The sequence below is a fragment of the Triticum urartu genome, chromosome 6A, assembly GCF_056163025.1.
Source record: "Triticum urartu cultivar PI428250 chromosome 6A, HENAU_Tu73, whole genome shotgun sequence".
Lineage (NCBI taxonomy): Eukaryota > Viridiplantae > Streptophyta > Magnoliopsida > Poales > Poaceae > Triticum > Triticum urartu.
Window position 1 is genome coordinate 468,915,187 of NC_141878.1, and position 22,214 is coordinate 468,937,400.

The window sequence follows — 22,214 nt, forward strand, 5'->3', positions numbered from 1 at the left end:
TAGAGATCTATTCGATGTAACTCTTTTTGTGGTGTGTTTGTCGAGATCCGACGAATTGTGGGTTTATGATCAAGTCTATCTATGAACAATATTTGTTTCTTCTCTAAAATCTTTTATGTATGATTGGTTATCTTTGCAAGTCTCTTCGAATTATCAGTTTGGTTTGGCCTACTAGATTGATCTTTATTGCAATGGGAGAAGTGCTTAGCTTTGGGTTCAATCTTGCGGTGCTCGGTCCCAGTGATAGAAAGGGAAACGACACATATTGTAGTGTTGCCATCGAGGATAAAAAGATGGGGTTTATATCATATTGCTTGAGTTTATCCCTCATACAGCCCATCTGCCATTATTTCAAATAATTTACAGCCCATTTGCTAATTCTTACGGGTTTTTTGGAGCCCATATTCTTTTTATTAGCATTACAGCCCATATTGTGGCCACGGTTAAAAAATTATACGAAATTTTGCATATGTCGGTGCGGTCTGAACTATTTTTTAATCCAAAAATTTCGAGTCACATTCACACTTATTTTAAAAATAAATGTATATCAATATAAATTCCAATAAATTGTCCACGCATAAAAATCCATGCAATTTGAAATCTTGAAATGAAAAAAAAGATATTTGAAACTAATTGCCGGTTTGATGTGTTTTAGAAAAGTACAGCCCATTTCCCATTACTGATAGGCCATTTTCTCGGCCAGCCGAATGAAGCTCTCCTCGTCTTGAAAGATTTGCAGCCCAACTGGCCTGATAAAGCGACTTACTTGACAAATCACAAAAAAACTGGGCTAGCCATTTTCAGAAAGAAAAAAAACTACTGGACTGGTCTGTGGTAAACATAAAAGAAAAGACTGTCTAGACAGGCCAGAGTGTCCCACACAGCCTAGTTGACACCCTGCTTCCATCTCAAAAACAAATTAGATAAATGCCACTCCAATTATGGCAATTCATAAATATGCCACTGCAATTTCCAAACTTTGAAAAATGCCACTGCAATTTTTGCAAACTTTGAAAAACGCCACTACAGTTTGCAAACTTTGAAAAACGCCACTCCAGACTTCGACAAATGCCACTAGAAATGGCATGAAATGGCATTTTTCAAAGTTTGGAAATTGCAGTGGCATTTCTCGAATACAGTAGATTTGGAGTGGCATTTATCAAATTAACCCAAAACAAAAATAATTGGGCGTGCTGCGGGGTCCCTGGTGTCAGCCGCTCGTTGTGCAATTCTCTCGTTTATTGACTACGTTTACAATGGCATGGGACCCAGATGTCAGAAATCCACTAGGAGGAGCCATTTTTTTATTGGCTTGAAATAAGGAGGCACTTGCTTGCGTACTGCCATGACCTTGGCGGGTCCGTGCTGTCATCCTCTCCACGTACAATCATCTCCTGATTGTGTACGCGTCAACTTGCTAGGCCCACAAGTCAGCCTCTAAACCCGTGGAGGACAAATACAGCCCATTTAAAAAAATAACAGCCCATTCCATACGAACTTGATAATCGATCAAACATAAAAACTTGATCGAACGAATCAAGAGAACAGCCGGAGGAGGAGGTGCACACTCTTGACCTTTCCTCTTGTCTTCATAATTGTCTGTGCAGTTTAACCAAAATAAAATGACATCAGCGCCTTGGCATTTTGGTGACACTATACAAACAAATTAACTTATCTCATGAAAGTGAGGTATGTAATCTATAAGCATTAACAGTGCAAAAATCTAAAGGTAGTAACAAGTTTCATCGTTGGTATACTGGCTGTGCAACAACATTAGAATGCCTTAGCTGAAAAATCTTTAATACATCCACAATTAATAGCTAACCCTGAAATAATCCAGTGACATTAAATGGCATTGCTTAAATTTATCAGTGGCATTAGACTGAGAGCGGCATTAGTTAAATGTGGCATCACTTTAGCAGTAGCATTGCTTGACTTGACTGCTGGCGTTATACTAATAGCAAAAAAAGTGGCAATAAGAGCATGGGAGGCCCATTCGGACAGTGGGCGCACCAGTATGATGTACCTCCATGGACGCAGAGTGGTGAGGGAGGTATGGTTGCCCAGAGCAACAAATATCCAGGCAACATATGTGGATTACGTCCCATTTTTGTTCTCTTTAGCCACCTTTTTCCTATGCGAGGACAACAAACCGATCGACCTGGTCATTCTCTATTGCGTTGTCATGCCTTTCTACCCTTCTTCAACCAAGAGACACGAGACTCGTTCCTTAGCTCCTGATTTTCCCCTTCTCAACCTAGATGCGGGTTCAATGCCTACTCTCTTGGACAGTACAGTCTCCCTTCCTTTCCTTATTCAACCCAGACATGGATTAGTCTGCATGAAGTAGGGTTTCCTTTAATAGTGCAAATTATGGTTTTTGTCTGCGTGGCCAGTGGAGCAGAGGATAGCAAATTGGGAAGATGGTGGAGTGGAAAAAGATCCACATGCAACGACGTGGCAGATGGGGCAATAGAACAAGGTTATGGTTCGAAAAGAGGTAGCATACCTGAGGGTCGGCGGGAAGTGGCTTCGCTCGTGGTCGTCGTCCTCCGCACACACTACGGCAGCGAGCTTGGGGACGGAGGCCATCCCGCGCGGGCGCTAGGTCTGAGAGGACGGCCTTGTCGTCAGTGCGTGGCCTCGCTCGCCGACGACGAGTGCGTCAACGTTGCACGTCCTTTTCTTCCCCGGTGGATCTGTGACCACCGGTGAGGAGGGAGAGAGGGGCCGTATTTTTTAGATCTGGAGAGAGGGTGGTAGTGTGAGAAGCAAGTGGGCAGCCCTTAGCAAGAAAGCGCTCAAGCTCCATCCTATATATCTTTTTTATACTACTAGTACTGGAGGTGGAGTAGTGGTAGAGTAGTTTATATTTTCTCTGCGTACAGTACCAGTTAGTCATGCTTCAAAACTGATCGGCACGCAATTAAAAAAATAAAGGTCGATAACTAATGTGGCACCTCGGGCCAACGCAGACAAATCGCATTTTGCATGAGAAATTACACACCATGTTTCGTTGACATGTGGTCTCGTTCCAACATATCAGTGAGACGACGGCGAGTAGTAGGAGTATTTCCGAACGGACGTGTAGGCCGGGCGCCTCTTCGTGAACCGTGGCAAACTCGCAACCGTCCACCGACTCTTCGCCTTTACCTCTCGATTTGGAACTGCTGTCGCACGCTCTTCCTCTCCCTCCTCCATTTTCCTTTAGCCCTTCACCCTTTCTTCTACCATTGTTCGATCGTCTTCTCCATGGAGGGAACAGGCCAGAAACGACCCCGTTATTATTTCCCCGATCTGAAAGATGACGTGGTGGAGGAACTCATTGATCGGTGCGACGTCATCACCTCGGCTAGCATGGCAGGTTCGTTCAAGCCCATTCTCGACTCAACTAATAACATCATTACAAAGAACCCAAGAGTCAAGGAGCGGTTTGATCTCCCCTATCTTCTTTGACGTGACCCTGATGACTGGCGCCGGCACGACGGAGGCCTCGCCCTGTGCCAGTTGATACGTATGATGTTAATATGCCATCGCTTGAGGGCAAGGCTTGGGCGGGCGCAAATGGAGATTGGGTTGTTTACATTGGGTCCAACTGCGAGTGGGAACTTGTGAATGTGTACACTCGTGACCGGGTTCCACTTCCAAAAATCTCAGCAGACTGCCCAGAGGTTGAGCACACCGGTATTATACGCATGTTCAAATACGATCATGGTGACTGTCTTCTACGGAAGATAGCAATTTGTCGTGTTCCCAACCGCTCTTGGAATTACAACTATCAAGTTGTTGCTATCTTTGACAAGCTTGTTGCCGTCCTTCGTGGTTCGACTCGATGGATATTGCTCAAAAATCAGTTTACGTACATGGATGAGTACTGTGATGCAATTCAATATGAGGGCCTTGTGTTTGCTGCCACCACTCATGGCACTATTTTTGCATGGGATCCTCATAGTTTCGGTACGTTTGTCTTCCACCGTAATTATAATTGTTTAATCCACATGCATGCGGGTTAGCAAGTTTCCCTTTACTAATTAACCTTCTTCTTGTGTTTCCAAGGTCCTGTGAACATCCCACCACCTATACTTGAAAAAATTTATAACCAAGGGGGAGATGACGATGGTGATGATCACGAGCATGAGGAGAAGCAGCGCCCATATACTATGTGGCGCCTGGCAACTAATTCCGATGGATCACCTCTTCTTGTGTGTATACAGCCCACTGATGATGTTACTGCTAAGGAAGCAGGTATAGTCTCCCATGGTCGCACTCTTCGGACCTATTCCAACACCTGTTGCATGGTATTCGGGATGGATACTAGTGTGCTAGCTCCAACTCCTTCTCCCTGTTACAGAATTGATAGTCTTGGAGAAAACTCTCTCTTCCTTGGACAAAACTATCCGATGATGGTGAAAGGCGATCCAACTGCTGTTGACACAACATTAACAGTACCATTTATGAGAACCAGTTGTGTCTATACCTCGGACATTTGGGTGGTTCCCTACCCTGGTACTGATATAGTAGGCCGCTTCAGCCTGGATGATCAGTCCTGCGTTAGTTTCCAGATCGACAATTGATGGCCTGTCCCAGAGAATCACTTGTGGTTCAAAGCAAGCGTTTCCAATGCCGAGGAATGGTTGAGGTGAAGTTCATTTCATTGCTTGTTATTTGTTGTGTGGTGAAAACTTTAGTATTTATAATGTATCCTCGTTGTCGATGTGGGTTGATGACCTGTTGTATGTAATAAAATGATATGCCTGTGATAAACTTACTAAATTTATGAATGGCTTTCGAGTCACTTCTCTGAGTGAGTGGTGCGACGAGGCAAAAAAATATTTTCTGAATACATAATTGTACGTGCATTGCAACAGGTTATCGGATGAGGCCAATCAACAATAGTAGTACACTATTTGTAGTAGCTTCACATGCTTCGCGCGTCGGGCGGGTGTTTTTAGTGTAGCCATATGTTAATGTGTTCATTGTACGTAACCAGCACCTCGAATCCTCGATACTAGTACTATATGGTAGGAGTAAGTAGTAGGAGTAGTAGGGTGGCATGGGCCAGAACAAGCATTCACGTCCAGGAGTACGGCACACGCCACCACCACGACATCCATCTGACACCATATTATTTCTTGGAGTCCGTGCTAGAGCAATCTCTTCAACCTCGTCGTTTCTCTAACTTCAGCCATCGCACGGCGGGTGAGGTGGGGGTTTGCCGATAGTCGGTTTCCTTAACTATGGTCCCACTTGTAAGGCCAACTCCAACGCATGACCCCAAACGGACCTCCGTTTTGCACGAACCCCAATGGTAATTTTGACTAGAAAAGCAAGACCAAAGAAAACAAGAACCACAAGAATACATTTTACTACTCCTGTAAGTTGGATTAGTGCCTTCTTGATGCATTCATTGTTGATCTGCGGAGGCTCGATCTTGCGTGCTTCTTTCTTCTTCGAGTGTAAAGAAGTAAACGTTTCTTCCTCGCATCTAGTCTCATGTCTAGCCTCTATTCTAGTAGGATTATCAACAAGTGCACTAATCTCATCTCTAGCCTCTGTGCTAGCTAAAAGTGATAGAACATCTACTAAATTGCGCTCTATCAATATATGGATGTACTCTTCTTCCCAATACAAAAAGTTGCATCCATTCTACTCCCTCCGTTGCACAATACATGCCTTCTATTTGTCAAAATATATATGTATCTAGACATGTTTTAGTATATAGGTACATCCATTTTTGGACAAATGGAAGTCAAGTATTTTGGAACAGAGGGAGTACACAATAAAAAATTTAAGTTAGCACAACTAGTCTAATTCGAGAGCACAACCGAAGATTTGGTCGGGTTCTTCCTCCTTTTGCCGACACGTGGGACATCCAGCATCCAGGTCGTGTCATGAAAGAAAATAGAGTGGTAGTTGAAGCCACGAGATGTGCATCTTGGGTTAAACTGTAAATAGAATCTTACTACTCTTGAGTAACTCCAAAAGCGGCCACCGAAGATCTTTATTGGATTTGTTTTTCATCACCAGCACGTCGAGGTGAAAGATGTGTAGGTTCAGTGGGTCCTCTTGCGTTTTCACTGACATGTGGGGCCGCATGTGAGAAAACAGACGATGGGCTCCACGCATCCGCTGGCTGGCTGAGAAGAGAGATAGAGGAGGGCTAAGCACGGACTGCAGGAAATTTGTTCTACGTACCTCGATATAGGCTCGATATAGTGGGGTGGCATGGGCAGCATTCACGTCTAGCAGTACGGCACACGCCACCCACACGAGTCCCATCCGACACCAATTTTCTTGGAGTCCATGCTACAGCCATCTCTTCTCCCTCCTGTTTTCTTAGACATCACGCGGTGGGCGGGGTGGAGGTTTGCCGATAGTCGGTTTGCTCAACTGCGGTCCCACTTGTAAGTGAAAATGCAACACCGCACGCATTCCTGCTTGAGCGGCGTGCCGGACCAACCGTGTGGGGGTGCGACACGAACATGGCAGGCTTTTCCTTTTGAACTCGTAACTTGTAAAATTTGGTTCTGCTCCATGGCGCGACCGATAGATAGAAAATAACGATTTTGCCTAGAGTAATGAGAAGTTTGGTTCTGGCGCCGTTCATGCATGGAGTACGTACGAAAATTATGAAGTTGATGCGAAATGTAAGATAATTACTGTAGTATCATATACTACTACATGGATTTGACGGAAAGATAAAAATACATACGGATCCATCAACGACATCCTCACGCCCTAGTGCGCCGGGTCACCAACCGACGTGTGAGGAGCAGCGGCGTTGGCGGCGAGCTCAACGTGCTTCTGAACAGTGTCGTCCAAGGTTGCCCTGCGGTCCAAGAAGGTCATCGTCCTATTGTCCTCCTCTTGCATGTAGTAGTCCTTGTGGACGATTTGCGCGTAGACGTGGGTGATTATGTCGATGGTGTCTTGCTGCGCCAGGCGCTGCGTGGCGAGCGCGACCTCGAGGTGGACATTCTTTGGCGCGACAGCAGGCAGTCGCAGGGCCACCAGTGCGTCGAAGAGGTTATCACCATAGTGGCCATTGAGGGTGGCGGGCATCGCAGAGCCTAGGCGCGTCGGCTGGAGGCTTACGTCAAAGTCATCCGCAAGCTTCTTGACGACAGTGAACTTGTCAAGGAAACCGACGAGGACCTCGTCGAACAAGGAGACGAAGCTGTCGTCCAAGCAGCCCCTCGCCCTGGCGGCCTCAAGCAATACTACCTAGAGATGTTCCTCGGTGACGGGCCGCAGGCCGGCGTCGTGGACCATCTGGCACGGCCGGCTGATGCTCGCGCTCATCGCCTCCATGGGTCTAGCTTAGCTTCTAGTCAAGTGACCTTGCGATTCGAGTGATCACTCTTGCCCTTGGTTAGCGTGCGTAGGTGCGTAGGATTTCGTACTACTCCTCGGCCCTCTACTGCACCTGCCTTTGGCTGTATGATAGGTGGGCCATCCACCCCCTGGGCCCACGTGTCATTCACCCAAAGGCAGTTGCCGTAAGTCAATGAAGCTGCATCCCCCTTCGTGCCGGTGCAGTATAGTCATCTCACCGGACCTCTAGTTGGGGCCAAACAAGAGAAGTTTGATGTTTACTGGTTTATTGGTCCCCTTTGCATTTTGCTCCAAGTTTTGACCTTTGATTTAACTAATAAAATGTTAATGCATGTAAACAAAAATGTTGTGTAAGTCACCTTACGAAAACCAAATAATCCCAAAATACTTAGGCACGGTGCATTAACTCCCTCCTTGTTTCTTATTTCGTGACATATCAACCAATGAGAGATGTGGGCCGTGCATGCTTTCAATGACTTGAGACTACCAAACATGACATGCAGTGTTTAGTTCATTGCATGTAATCCTATTAGTACTCTAGTTAGCAAAAAAACATTAAGTTCTCTCGCCGATAGGAATAAAACACCATGTATTTATTTATAGAGGGAGTAGTACATTTTTTGTGACATGCATTACTAGATATTGCTAGTCAAATACTAAAATCCAGATGGACGTGGTAGTACTCCTAAATCCAGACGGCGGTGCTACTAGTACTAGTAGTAGTACTACCAATGTAGTAGTAGGAGTACTAGCACTGTACTACCTGTTGGTCAAATTATTACGTGCTGCTCCTGACAGTGAAGTGACAAGACCCTGCGTCGAAGATGACACCTGAGTATAGGCGCCGTGTTCGGCCTACCATAGTCATCCTCACCGTCTGCAGTCACTATCATCATGGTTGTAGAGCTAGCCTGCTTACAACTAGCCACGTTCGACATAATTTCCCGTGCGTAGGTGCCCGTGCATTGCACGGAACACCAAGATTGGGGGTGGATGGCTCCGGCAGCGGCCATCGCGCCAGATTTTTCGACGGCCTTCTAGATGTGGTGGGGAGGAGATAAGGCTGATTGTGAGAGACAAGGAGTTGTTTTTAAATAGGGAACAAGTGCGGGCATCTTTTTGCAAAAATGGAGAAGCTTGGTTTGTATGCGTCAGATCTAGATCCGACAGCTATTGGTGAAAGATGGGAGGCACAACATCATCACCAACTCAGGACCTGTTTGATTCGCAGGATTTTGAAAACGCAGGAATAGGACACGGCAATATTACAAGTTTCAAACTGATATTACAAATGTTAGGATTAATGCTGCACCTATGAAGAGGGAATTACTAGGAAGTTTACGTAAGAACTTTTGTTACTTTAGGTGGATGGAGCATTATTGTACAAACTAAAATCCACCGCCCTGACAAGTCACTAATGGGCAAATAAGTTTTCGAGTCTCTGGCCACTTGATGTTTCAAAAACAAATTCAGCTTCTGCGGAGACTTTGTCATTTAGGCTTAGACGCTTGCGGTGATCAGCACGCCATTCATTGTTGCGCCAGAGAACGCCAAACCTCATTACCTTGAGCACACTTGCCTCGAGAACAAAGAACCTGGCCAATTTAATCTCAGATGTGCTGCCTTAGTAGTCGATCAAATCAATTTCTGTAAGATGGAGATCAAGGCATTCGATGAGATTGTTATAGTGTAGCACATTTTTCACTTTCGGGTCTTTTTTTATCTGCAAAAGAAGGGAACATATTAGAGGTACCAATATCAAGAGGTACCAATATCATTCGCTCATACGATAGGGTTGGCTGGCTAGTGATATTTTTTCACTCTCTCTCTCTCTCTCTCTTTCTATTTCCTCTCATTTAACTAGGAGCATGTGAAGAGTTTGGGCATTTGTTGCCTTCCACTATGTGGCCGATGTCATATTTCGCAAAAGTATGCCACATAATACGCATCGATGTCAAATCAAAAGATTTTGGCACCGCTCTCGCGATGTGAGAGAGTTGGCACCGCTGTGCACACAGACCCACATGTATAAACAAATCAATCAAACCAACTACACCAGTCTCTTACTCTCCCAAACAAGTGTTTTTTATTGCCTCAGTCCTCAATCTCCCACGCAGTGTTTTTTCATTGCGTGAGTTAATTTGGCACCGGAGCAAAGTAGGTGATCCAGATTGGGGCACCAGGTGAGCAATGGAGGGGCATCGATGCCAAATGCATCACAAGTGAATTTGGCACATGTTTTGGCCTACATAGCCCACTTTTGTACTCCCTCCGTCCCAAAATTCTTGTCTTAAATTTGTCTAAATACGGATGTATCTAGTTACATTTTAGTGCTAGATACATTTGTATCTAAACAAATATAAGACAATAATTTTGGGACGGAGGGAATACTACCTCGTATTTAGTATAAAATTTTGACCATAGATTTACCTAAGAAAATGCCAATGCATGTCACTAAAAATTACACCATTTGAAATTATGTTCAAATATGAATCCAACGATATAGTTCTTAGTGACATGCATTTACATTTTGTCAGTTAAATCTATGGTCAAATTTTGATACTACAAAATTGGAAGAGTGAACCAGGACGGAGGTAGTACTTGATCTTAGGGTAACCATAGAGTTACTGGAGTAGTCTAAGTTACTTTCCACTATGACTAGCCTAGGCTACTACAGTAGTACAACATAAAAACGATGCAGGTGATCACGTGAGAAAAAATACTAAAAACATTTCTTTCAGTGCAGTGCGTAGATGCAGTTTTGAACACTACACTTGTCATCGTAATTTGGGAAAATTACGAAAAAAATGAGCTACGTTGTGATTACCGTTTACTTATAGGAAAGAAGTTTCACCTCCATGAGTAGCTTCTCCGTGCACGGAAAGCATGTAAGGAATCCAACAACTTGATCCAGATTGGGGCCGATATATTTTAGTGCTAAGATCTTCACTGTGCGCATGGACTGGGTCAAGCTTGTGGGAATCATTTTCTAGAAGACGGTCGTAAATACATCAAGAAGAAATTAAAAAATGTGAATTTCAAGAAGACAGAGAAGAAGATGAGTGTTGTACCTGAATGATTACGAATCCAATAAAGAGTTCGGAGAATTTGTCAGATGAGTACACCAACGCTGTCAATTTCGGTGCGTCAATGACCCTGATTTTTGTTGGACCTTCTAGATCTGATACAAGCAATCTCTCAAGGAAAGGTGCATTCTCAATGACCATAACGTGGAACAGCTGGAGTGATCTCTTCCCAATTGATGTCTTATTGCGGGGCCAGCAAGACACATAAATCCATCGGAGATTCATCGAGGCGATGTGGAGGCTAATGAACCCGTGGATCTGCTCAAGACGAAGGTACTCGAGCGCAGTACAGCTGTGGAGCAGGTGCTCCATAGCCTTCTTCGAGATGACAACGTCGAAGAGGTCGAGCTGCTTGATTTGAGGGAGAAGAAGGGCGGGCGCGGCATTAATCTAGGGAAGATAGCAGGAGCTGAAGGTGGCACGGCGCAGCATTGGCGTGAGGCGGAGCGCAGATGGCGGCAGAGAGCGACATCGTCCAGCTTTAAAGCTGAGCTCCTCGAGCTGATCTAGGGCGGGGGATAAGAACCACTTGTCGAACTTGGGTTGGACCTTGAAGTTGGTACTGAACATGTGGATGTCAAGGCATCTGGCTGGCCCAGGGTGCGATGAAAGGATCTTGGAGACTGCGGCCATGCGTTTGCAATCCCCGTCGCAGGCAGCTGTCAACGGTGAGGTTGAGGGGGACGCAGTGCCAGAGGGGGCGCCACCGCCGGGAGAGCAGGGCGGTCCGCACGGCAGATTTTGTGGGGAGGAGGCCGATGATGACGAGCAGCATGTCGTTGGGGAGGCTGCTGATGAAGTCCAGGCTCGCCGGATGCGGTTTTGGCTCGAGCCGCCTCCGCTTGTTGGCTGCCTTGCCGTCCATCTCAACCGGCAGCGACGCCGGTGTACATGTGTGCTGGTGTGTGTTGTGTGCTGGGTGTGCGCGAGTGCATCCTTCTGTGCATGTCGCCGCGCAGTGGTGAATTGTGCGCAAGTGCGTCCTTCGCGCGCAAGAAGTTTTTCCTCAATGCGCCCTCAATTTACTAGCGTGTGGGGTGCTACCCCGAGTGGTTTCAACTTTGTTTACTTCACCGTGTGTCAGATGGGCCTCTAGTTTACTTATTTTCACCCACTGCCACATGGGCCAGCACACGAAGATACAGAACACGAGCTGACAAGGCAGCATGTGGATTGGTTGACCGGTCAACTAAACAATATACGGAGCTATACACTGACACAGTGAGCGTATAATCCGTCGGTATAGAGAGTTCGAGTGAGAGGGGAGGCCCGTGAGAGATAGCAGAGAGAGAGGGAAAGAGCTACTCCCTCCGTTCGATAATGTAGTTCCAACATTTTTTTAAGTCAAACTTTTGAAACTTTGACCAAGTTTATAAAGAAATTACTTATATCTACAATACCAAAGATAAATGATAGTATGAAGTAAGTACATGTTGTGATGAATCTAATGATCGTTCCAGATGTAAATGTTTTTCTCCACATATACCTGGTCAAACTTTTCTAAGGTTTTACTTTTCAAAACATCCATATGCTTATGGACGTGATAGAGTCCCTAACTAGAGAGAGTGAGAGAGTGAAAAAGTGTGTGTGCATGTGTAAAAGAGACATGGACAACACACGATAAAAGTAGAGAAAAAGAGTGCGTGTCTTATGCAAACATATCACACATGCATCTTCGACAACGGAGGCAAGGTGAGGAGATAGTGTGTGGTTGTTTGGAACCGAGGGAGCAAGACCCCTAGCATGTGGCCAAGAGGGGTCTGACAAACAATGGAGAGAGGTCGAGAGAGACGTACTGAGAAAATGCAGACATGGGGAGGAGAGAGTGTATGTTTGTCATAGAGAGATCCCCTGGAGATCGTGATGGGACTACATGGGTGGGAGATCGAGTGACAAGGTGTGTGCGTGATAGAAGATGCCCCGAGAGATATCGAGATAGACGTATGGATGGAAGGAGACAATATGTGTGTTCCTGATGGCTAGTAAGAGATAATCATACTTAGGAGGGGGGTGCTTGCGCCTATGATGGAGTGAGGAATTATGGTACTTAGGGGGGTGCGTGTCACATGCAGAGAGAACAAGGGCGGAGAGTGTTGGATGGGTCTATATGTATAGCGCGAGCGAGACATGTGTATGTGTGAACCAGGGAGATATAAGGCCAGTTTGGCTTGCGTCCTGAGCATCTTTTGCCTAGCCTGGGGTTGTGGCTGGATTTCATGCACGCTTGTTTGGTTGCTACCCTGTGAAAAAGAAAGCCCGCCTGGCTTGGGTTCCCTTGCACTTTAGTTAGCCTGGCTGAACTCCAGACACTGCAAGTAGCCTGGCCCAGGCGACCGATTTCGAATGCCTGGCCGTGCCTGGTCGTGTGGCCACGAGGCTAACAGCAACGTGGATGGATATTAGCATTAAATAATTGATGCATGGATTGATTGATGGGACGTTGATGCTTTGCCTGGCCCAGGCATGAACCAAACGCTTCAGCACCACACAAGCCTGGCCAAGCAGAAATATTTTACATCTCACGTCCACACCAGGCAGTACCGGCCATCAAGGCATGAGGGTCAGGTCACGAACCAAACTGACCAATAAAGTTTGAGAGAGATTGAGGAGCCCCGATAAGGCTGAGTGGTGCGTCAGATAGCTTAGAGGGGGAAAGAGATATTCCATCCGCTCGATAATGCAGTGCATGTAAAGTTTTTAGAAGTCAAACGTTGGAAACTTTGATCAGGTTTACGCAAATGTTATTTATATCTACAATACCGAAGATACATCATACAAAACTACATCTCATGGTGAATCTAATGGTATATGTTTACCGTACTAGATGTAATTCTTTTTCTCCACGTACATGGTCAAACTTTGTGATGTTTGACTTTTCAATAAATCTATATGCTATGGACCGAGGAGAGTGCCTCAGTCGAGACAGATCAAGTGTGTGTGAAGGAACATGAGTAAGTGTGCAAAAAGAGTATGTGTGTGAAAGAGAAAGTGACAACAAACGATAAATTAGAGAGAGTGTGTGTTTTTTCGTTTCTTATGCGAACATATCACGCATGCATCTCCGAGATGGAAAAGCGAGGTGAGAAGATACACGAAGATAACTAGTGTGTGATTGTTTGCAACAGAGAGAGACACCCCTGTAGCACATGTCCAATAGAGGTCTGGCCAACAAGGAACAAAGGTCGAGAGGGACACATGGATGGCATGGACGCATGGGGAGGGAGAGAGGGTGTGTTTGTGATAGAGAGATCCCATCGAGATCGTGAGGGGACTATATGGGTGGGAGATCGAGGGAGTGCGTGCGCGATAGAAAGATGCCCCGAGAGAAATCGAGATAGACCATGCACATGTTTGTGATGGAGACTAAGATTAGCTAGTCATATACATATAGGGGGACTGCGTGTGCCTACAATTGAGTGAGAGACCATCATACTTGGCTAGCTGGGCATGAGATTGTGTGTGTGCGTGTGTGAGATGGAGAGAGAACGAGGGGGAGAGATAGAGTTTTAGATGGGCCTATCGAGTGCGAGTGAGATATGCATGTGTATGTGTGACCCAGGTGGATGGAGAGTTTGAGAGAGGGGGGAAGAGCTCCGAGACGACATAGTGGTGCATGAGAGAGTTACGGGCAAAGAGCCAAGGAATTTGTGTGCGTACGATGAGTGCACCAAAGATATCTAGCTTGGACTAGCTAGAGTATCATACATAGTGTGCAAGAGAGACCTATACATGGTGTATATATGCATGCGAACTAGAAAGACCCCCCCCCACACACACACACAAAGAGAGAGAGAGATGGAGAGAAAGGGAGAGGGACCAACAAGGTTTTGTGTCGGATGCATGTGACAGAATTGAAGATTGTCGGCGAGACAGAGAGAGAGACAGAGAACAGGAGTCCGGGAGAGGGGGTCGCGTTTTATGCATCAAAGACTGATATAAACCATGTTCCAATATAAACTTGCATTCAAATATTTAAATTGGAGAACATGTTGTCTGCAATCCACACATGAACGGATATATGCGTATATCAAACAAGTTCATTAATTTGACTTTCAACATGTTCATGGAGTACTATAATACTGTACAACATGCTACTCGATTGAGGTGTTCAATTTTGGATTTAGTTCACTATTTTGACCTACTGAACGAGCTATTTCATTGAATCGGGATATTTCATTTTGGGTTTGATTCATGTTTTTGAGTGGGTCAACTATTTGTCATATAGTAAATCGCTAGCAACGAGCATGTAAAAACACATTACTCCCGAGCATCATCTCTCCATCTAAAAAGAAGTGGCAAGCTAATATTTCAAAATTTGATCCGAATCGACTTGGTAAGGTAGAGGTGGATGCTCGTTCTCCCAAAATTTGAACGAACTGTTAAACATCCTCTCTGCTCGGCGGAATTCGCCCGAGCAAATAAATGGGAGACGCGAAATTACCGTCCTGTGTGGGACACGTATCAATTGGCCCATTGTACATCGAGGGTAGGTTCGTAACTTCATCCAAGCGTGCCTTCTCCTCGGTCGAAATGACATGTGCCGAATAATTCATAAACCATGATCAGCAAAACACGCTCTCCTCGCCCGAAATAGCTCGCGCCCACTATTTCAAAACACGCTCTCCTCGCCCGAAATCGCCCGCGCCCACTATAGTTCAAAACACACCCTCCTCACCCGAAATCGCTCCCGCCCACTATTTGGGGAGAAGCAAAGTTACTCTACTATCCCCGACCCTTAGTACACAGACCGAAGCCGAGAAGCCTATAGGCAAGGGTAGAACTGTAACTCCTCCTCACATTTCAAACAAATGCGTCTGTAAGACATGGTTCCACTCCCCTCCCAATTCCCCCCCCCCATTCATACCTCGTGGGCGCCAAATCACCTTCTCCCCGGGAAGCTCCCTTCTCCCGAGCCGCGAAACCTCAGCCCCACCTCCATGGCGTCCCCCACCGCACCAATTTCACAGCCGCCCTCCTCCCTAATGCCCGAGACGCTGTCCATTTGCCGTCGTGCACTGGGCCGTGTGCCTCTTACTCTGTGCTGCTGGTGCTGCCTCGACGACGGTCGTGTGAACCGTACCAGAGCCGATTCACCCCCGCCGTTGTTCACGGCGCCGGAGCTGCTCCAACTTCGGATCCGTCCAGAGTCCTGGCGTTGCTTTCGCGTAGCCGTCGACCGTCGCGACATCGCTCTTTCCCTGCCGCCAGTCGCCACCGCAACCGCGTCGGCCTCACCGACTCGACAGCTGGACCTGCCTACTTCACCATGCCGCCAGATAGGTCGCACCCTCATCTCAAATCTCTTTATTTAGGTGTCAGTTGTCTGAATTTTTATTCTGGGCCAATCGATTCCCAATCAGAAGCAGCACCCCTCGAGGCGGCGGAGCTCCTAGGTTGCCGGTTGGCTGGTGTCTAACATAAGGGTGCGGGGCCGCAAGTTCGCCGCGGAAGCAGCACTTAGATGGCTATCTTTTAGAGTTGCGTGGGTTGAAGGTACTGCCACCGCCGGATCTGGATGACGGGGAGTCTTTTTGGATTGGCCCGGGGGCGGCGCAACCACGGCAGTGCGGTGGGGCAGGGAGCGGGGTTTTGGCCGGGGCCACAGACGGCGGAGGCAGGCTGCTCTGCCGTTGGTCGCTGGCTCTTCATGGAAGATTCCAAACAGTGTCAGCCGGGAGGCACAAGACGGCCAGCCATCCGGCGTAGATCGGACAGTACCAAAATAAAATAAAATCATGTGACCCTAATTTAGTCTTCATTCAACAGACGTGTGACCACTCTCGTACCTTGCTGTTGATCTCTTAGTGTATTTCTTCAGATCAAAGAGATATGTCGTTCTTAACATTATGCGTTATCTGCATCTTCAGACACACCATCTTCCGACTCACCGCAGCTGCTCCAACAAGGGAAGCATACACCAGAAGGGAGCTATAGTCCCCACTCAACAGTTCCTTGCATCGGATGCGCGTGCCCGACATGGACAGCCACAACAACTGCAGGGCCATCGACAAGTCAGCACATGATGCTCACTCCTATGGATGGCAGCCAGATAGGTTGTACCCTCATCTTACTTGTGTGCAACATTTTTGGCTTTGTTATTCATCTAAGCATGGAAAATAGATCATCACATTTCACTGTATATTCATGCTGATCTCTTACGGGTCTTGTTCAGGAGTTAACACTGTTCCATAGTTCAGCTAAGATACTTGTTCTTTAGGTAACGTTGTTCCATAGTTATCATCCATCAGCCAATGCTATCCCACAGGCTGGTGATTATAGTATTATACCACTTCTAGTATTACCTATGTTATTCTTTAATACTTTTGTGTGCCATCTAGTTAATCTTGAGTACAGACGATACATATTCTGTAGCTTTCATCTGTGTTCTCCCTTTAGTTTATGAGACCTATGGCTGCTAGTTAACCCCAGTCCTACTATTTATGTCGTCTCCTACAGGCACTCATTACATAAATCTAACTACTAGTTGTCTTCCATGCATGTCAGATATAATTGCACACACTGATATATCCACAAGAACCTCATGGAGCAATGTAAAGGCCAATAAACTTGATGTCAATGATACCCAATATGATGGAACATGTAAAGGCAGTTCTTCAGAAGACTTGCAGAAAGATGATGAATCCTCTTCATCCCACAAGGTCCTTGCTCTAACTTGGCCTGTGATATGGGTACAACATGCATATAATGTCTTGGAGTGTATCTACTCTGTTGCAATGCCATGTGCTTAGCATGCTGATCATGCATGTAAATATGTCATGCCTTCCTGTTTTTCAGTACCTATTCCATTCATGATAACATGTTTTCAAATTCAAGTACTGTCATTCTACTCTATCACAATGCCATCTGCTTAATTTGGACATCATGCTTCTGAATATCTTATGCATTGTTATTCATCAGTATGTACTTCATCTGTCTACCATACCATGTTTTTTTACATTGAAGTGTTATTCTAGTGCTCTGTTGCAATGCCATCTTATTTTCCCAATCATACACGTGTATGTTGCCTTAGTTATTTCTGTACGTATTCCGCTAGCATACAGTTTTACATTCAACTAGTGTTTTTTTGTTGTGTTGTCCTGTCGTATCCCTAGCTCTTACACCATACTCCATCCGTCCGGATTACATGTTGCCGAAATGGATAAAAAAGGATATATCTAGAACTGAAATATGCCTAGACCCATCCATTTTTCCGGATGGAGGGAATACATGTCAATATGTCATGCCTTTCTATTCTTCAGTACCTATTCCATCTCTCTGTTGTCGCATGTTTTATAATTAAAGCACCATTCTTCTATACAAGGCATGCAAGGGGAAGATGACTATGTTAGAATCTGAAGGGTTACAAACAAGGCCATTGCAAAAGATCCAAATGCCAGGAGATAATAAACCAACTCCAGTTTTTATAGATACTACTCCAGCACAGAGAAACCCAACTCCTACTGATAATAAGCAGATTCCAGTGGCCAAAGAACTAGTCCGCTCCAGTCCAGCAAAAATATGTCAACTCAATTCTAAGAAGCGTGTGCATATCCTTGCATCATGAAATTTTATAGCATGCTGATCATATTTTCTACATGTTTCTTACCCATCTCTCTTTTAGAAAATAAGCTTAATAGATAGAAGAATTCCTGCAATGGTATCGTTTATGAGGAAAGATTCTTGCAGGAATTCTCTATGCTCCAATGTAGATGTAAGTACCTGTTGTATATCACTATATTTTTACATCAGCATGTATTTTGTTAATCGGCGTGAATCCAACCTTTATCTGATCTAAATTTAGTTGTAGCAAAATGTATGATTAAAGGCCACAATGTTGATTTTTGCAAGGAAAACTGCCTGGTAGTTTTGCATCCCGAGCTGCATGAGTGTACTATCTCATATCAGTGGGTTTCAATACTTTGGTTCTGCAGTGGGTTTTTCAGTGTTTTTTTACTGTGTTGTCCTGTCGTATCCCTAGCTCTTACATCATACTCCCTCCGTCCGGATTAAATGTCGCAGAAATGGATAAAACTGGATGTATCTAGAACTGAAATACGCCTAGACCCATTCATTTATTTCCGGATGGAGGGAATACATGTCAATATGTCATGCCTTTCTATTCTTCAGTACCTATTCCATCTCTGTTGTAGCATGTTTTATAACTGAATCACCATTCTTCTATATAAGGCATGCAAGGGGAAGACGGCTACGTTAGAATCTGAAGGGTTACAAACCAGGTCTTTGCAAAAGATCCAAATGCCAGGAGATAATAAACCAACTCCATTTTTCATAGATACTGCTCCAGCATAGAGAAACCCAACTCCCACTGATAATAAGCAGATTCCAGTGGCCAAAGAACTAGTCCACTCCAGTCCAGCAAAAGAATGTCAACTCCATTCTAAGAAGCGTGTGTGTATCCTCGCATCATGAAATTTTATAGCATTCTGATCATATTTTCTACATGTTTATTACCCATCTCTCTTTTCGAAAATAAGTTTAAACGATACAAGACTTCCTCCATTGGGATCGTATTCGAGGAAAATATCTTGCGGGAATTCTCTGTGCTCCAATGCTGATGTAAGTACCTGTTGTATATCACTATATTTTTACATCAGCATGTATTTTGTTAATCGGCGTGAATCTAACCTTTATCTGATCTAAAATTAGTTGTGGCAAAATGTTAAAGGCGCCAATGTTGATTTTTGTAAGGAGAACTGCCTGGTAGTTTTGCATACTGAGCTGCATGAATGTACTATCTCATATCATGCACATTACTGAATTGTAGTGCTTCTCTGGTTGCCCATTCATTCATTGTGTCAATGTTGCTTTCATATTACCTTACCTGGCTGATGATAGCTGTGCCATATTGTGTTAATTTGGTGTAGGCTAGTTGCCCAAACGTTCGTTGTGTCAATGTTGCTTTCCTATTATCTGACTTGGCCAATGATAGCAATGCTAGTGTGTTAATTTTGTGCAGGTTGCTGAAGATAAGAAGACAAACTCTAAAAACAGCAAGGCAACCCCATTATTTATTTCCAGTAAATCTAGGCCAGGTAATATGGCAATAACTCATGATTAATCTGTTTGGTTCCCGTCCTAATTTATGTTATGATGCAGTGGTCGAGACACTCTCCACTATCAATAATACAAGCCTGCCAAAATCGCCATCTGAATCTGTTCAGTATCCTCTGTCTCGAATGCAACAGAATAAATGTATGTTTGAGAACCAATTAATGGCTGAAGCAATGATGGAAATGGTGGATGAATCAGAGGTGCAGAGTCATGCGACACAACAACAAATCAATGTTTTGAGAGACAGTGTAGCAAAGCAGCAAGAACTTGCCCACATGCTTATGGGCGTCATCTATGCTGAGGTTGCAAATTGTGACGTTGTAGATGGTTAGGTTCTGCTCATTTATTTGCACTGGCATCAATCTTTGATTGCCCAGTGGATGTAATTTCCTGTAATATATGCTAGATGTGCAACGTTATTCCCTGTATGTCGTACCTTTGCTTGATCGGTTTTGGTCCTGTGCATAATTGCTCGTCGTAATGGGCTCAAATTATCTAATTTGGCCTAAAGACATGAACGAACTTTAGTGGGCCCATTAAGTTAATGGGCCGTTACTAGGCTGAAAGTTAATGGTCGGCCCTCTTACCTCTCGGGTCGTTACTAAGTTTGGGCTACATATGGCCCAACTATACTGTAGGCCTTTAGCAGGCCGAAAGAGACAGCGGGCTTGTACTGGACCATGAAGAGCATGGGCCGCTAAGAGGCCGAAAGTCAGGTCGTATTTGTAAATGGCCCAACTGTGTTGTGGGCCTTTAGTAGGCCGAAAGAGAAACCGGGCTGGTATTGGACCATGAAGGGCATGGCCCATTAAAAGGCCAAAACTAAGGTCCGACTACAAATGGCCCAACTCATTTATGGTCCGTTAACAGGCCGAAAGGCACACAGGGCCGGGAATTGGCCCAACACTTAAATGGGTCGCTAAAAGGCCAAAACTCAGGTCCGACTACAAATGGCCCAACTGATTTATGGGCCGTCAACAGGCTGAAAGTGACACCGGGCCAGAAATTGGACCAACACTTAAATGGGCCGCTAAAAGGCCGAAACTCAGGTCCGACTACAAATGGCCCATCAGATTTATGGGCCATCAACAGGCTGAAAGACACACCAGGCCAGAAATTAGCCCAACATTAAAATGGGTCGCTAAAAGGCCGAAAGATGTACATCCTGAAAATTGGCCCATCCATTAAATGGGCCGTTAACAGGCCGAAATCTCATCGGGCCAATATTGAGCCCAAATATATAGCGGGCTGTTAACGGGCTCGAACTGACGATGGGCTGCAATGGTGTCAAATCTTTAACGGGACGTTGACGGGCCGAATTGGCACATCTCGTATGGGCCGTGGGCTTAAATGGACCTGACACAAGTAGGCCTTATATGGGTCGGCCTGCTAATTTTTACTGGGCCGGACTTTTTCACCGGAATGGGCCACTGTTGGGCCGTGCCACGTGTCGACCTATCATAGGCGCCTCCTGTCCAATGAGTGGATGACATCTGTCCCAACGGTGAGGCAACACGTGTTTCCTTCGGCCAATCAGAATTTGACACGTGGAAATTTCCCATTGGTCAGGGCTGTTAAGGGGTTATCGGATCCAAAATCCGACCCAATAGCTTAACGGCGTTCCGTTACGGTGGATGCCACGTGTCGGTCACCCTTGACGAAAGCACTTCTGTGACGTGCGATTTATCATCATGGAAGTGGACACTTCCGTGATGATAATTTTGGTAATGTCATGGAACACTTCTACGATAGCACAGGTATGACTATCTTGATTCTGTCATAAAATCGTCATGGATGTACATGCATGACAAAAAACGCGACCTACTGTGACAAACACGTATCATCACGGAAGTGTATTTTTTTGTAGTGTTGCAATACCTTATGTGCAGTTCTATCTCCAGCGTAGTGTCCTCCATAAGCCTCGGAGTGACACTTGCGTAGGATCTGTTCCTGTTCATGCTCAGGTACACAACGTCTAATAACACCATCTACTCCTTCTTTATAAAGGTGTGGGTCATCCCAAAAGTAATGTCTTAAGTCATAGAATTTTTTTTCTTTTGCTGCTATGTGAAACTAGGTGGTATAAATTTAGCAACAATGTAATTAGCATAATCAGCATACCATGGAGCAGTACGAGAAGCATTTATGACAGCTAATTGTTCATCAGGAAAGCTATCATCAGTAGGTAGTGGGTCATCAAGAACATTCGCTAACCTAGATAAGTTGTCTGCAACGGGCTTCTCATCTCCCTTCCTATCAATAATATGCAAATCAAATTCTTGTAGTAGGAGAACCCATCTAATAAGTCTAAGTTTAGCATCTTTCTTTTCCATAAGATATTTAATAGCAGAATGATTAATGTGAACAGTTACTTTAGAATCAACAATATAAGGTATGAACTTATCACAAGCAAATACAACTGCCAAAAATTCCTTTTCAGTAGTGGCATAATTTCTCTAGGCACTATCTAGAGTTTTACTAGCATATTGGATAACATTTAATTTCTTATCAACTCTTTGTCCTAGAATAGAACCTACAGCATAATCACTAGCATCACACATAATTTCAAAGGGTAAATTCCAATCAGGTGGCTGAACAATAGGTGCAGAAATAAAGGCTTTCTTAAGTATTTCAAATGCTTCTACACAATCATCATCAAAGACAAAAGGAACATCTTTTTTGTTAAAGATTAGTCAGAGGCCTATATATTTTTGAGAAGTC